This window comes from Palaemon carinicauda, chromosome 3 (genome assembly GCF_036898095.1).
Source record: "Palaemon carinicauda isolate YSFRI2023 chromosome 3, ASM3689809v2, whole genome shotgun sequence".
NCBI classification, from domain to species: Eukaryota; Metazoa; Arthropoda; class Malacostraca; order Decapoda; family Palaemonidae; genus Palaemon; species Palaemon carinicauda.
Genome location: NC_090727.1, coordinates 64887845 through 64889992, shown reverse-complemented (window position 1 = coordinate 64889992; position 2148 = coordinate 64887845).

The following is a 2148-nucleotide window of genomic DNA, read 5'->3' as shown; positions in this document are numbered from 1 at the left end:
ATTCTCAGCCGTATTTCAGTAAATTATAGGCAACCGTTAATTTACCATAATTGTTATTATATTTACGGGTGTGTGACCACAATATCATTCCTTTGCTTCAATATACGTTTATAAAATGATCAATGCATGGCAACATTTATTTCAGGATTTTTACAGTTTCTTCAGGAAATTTTTAGGTGTGCTTTTGGTTTCCCTCAAGTATATTTCATATCTTTATTACATAATTAGTATATTCATGCAAACGATACAGAGAGCACTTACCCTTTTAAAATGTAAACCCTTTTCCATCCATTCTTTTTATATTTTCTCAATTCAACTCTGAATATTTTTCATGTTTATCACTTAAGCATAGACTTGAAAAAAAAAAATCTGTTCCCAAATAGACTAGAATACTATTACATGGTGTGTTGCTTTAAAGCTTCAATAACATTTAGATACTAGAGGGGCACCCAGAAGAGCGCAGACCTCCCTCCAACCGTGGCAGCTTATTTCTCGACCTTGACCTTTGACCTTAACATGTATTAACTGGCGTGGATTTTCCTACCCCAAATATGAATCAAGTTTAAAGTTTCTGTGACAACGATGTCAAAACTTATGGCTGATGACGTGATTCTTTACTTCACCGTGATCGTGACCTTTAACATTGACCTTAAAAAATTTAATAATTTCCATCTTTTTACATAACAGTTAATCCCTGCACGTTTCATTACTTTACGATTCAAATTGTGACCGAAGAGCTATTCACAAACAAACATACACACACACACACAAAGAAACACATAAACACTCAAAGACACAAACATGTATTAATACATAACCTCCATCCAACTTCGTTGGAGGAGATAAAAAGCTAAAAAAAATGAACACCATTATTAAAACATTTGAAAAAACATATATGCAAATATAGAAATATCAAATATTGCTAGCCCTGTCATTTTGTTCGGCTTTTGATGGCCACCCTTTGAAATGAGCCTCGCCAGCTTGGACATATGTGTAGTTTTCATTTTAGCCCAAACGGCCGATGAAAAACATTGGGAGTTAAAAAAATAGGATTATATTTTAGTAGGGTAAGTGCTGTATGTATCGTTTGCATGAATATACTAATTGAACGTCGTACGTGAAGTCATGCATTAATAATTTTTTTTTTATTTGTTTAAAGCAATTAGAATTAATATATCTCTGATAAACCTTGTGATAACTATGAATCACGAAAGAGAATTCTTGAAAATGAGCGTGAAATTCTCATTATTTGGAAGCCGAAAAACGAACATACTCAGAGAATGTCTAAGACTCTTTCCATGTTAGAATTCTGGGCAATTTCCTCATAACTTCTTCCCTCAATAATTTTTTTTTTTTTTCAAACTGAGGAGGAATTTCATTTAGTCTTCAGCAGAATTCGGAAACACTCATAAGCAAAACCTTTTCTCAGCCCTGAAGTTAATTAATATACAAGCTATGTTTTCTGATAATCTTTGAAAAACTACCAGAGTATTCTAGAAGTTTTATTCCACCTATGACCAAGTTGGGGAATGATCTTCCTAATTGGGTAATTGAATCAGTAGAACTTCAAAAGTTCAAAATTGCGGCAAATTTTTCATGTTGAACAGGCTGGCATAAGAGTTTTTTATAGTTGTATATAAATTATCTATTTTAATGTTGTTAATATTTCTTAAAATATTTTATTTTAATTTTTCATTACTTCTTATATCGTTTATATATTTCCTTGTACCATTTCCTCATTGGGCTATTTATCCCTGTTGGAGCCCTTGGACTTATAGCACCTTGATTTTCCAAATAGGGTTGTAGCTTGGCTAGTAATAATAATAATAATAATAATAATAATAATAATAATAATAATAATAATAATAATAATAATAATAATAATAATAATAATAACATAAAAGTGATACATAGAATGCTTAAATATATATATACCATAATTCACGTAAAATTCCTAAAAAAAAATTCCGAAGTTACGTATTGAAAAGTGAAATAAATTCTTGTAATTTTGAATTTTGAAGTAAAGGTGCATGTGGAGATATTTTTGAAATATTATCACATTCAGTGGTCCGTCGATTTCAACTCCACCGAGGAAGAAAGATTTTGACACATTTTAACTTACAGCTTTGTTTATTCGACTAATATTCA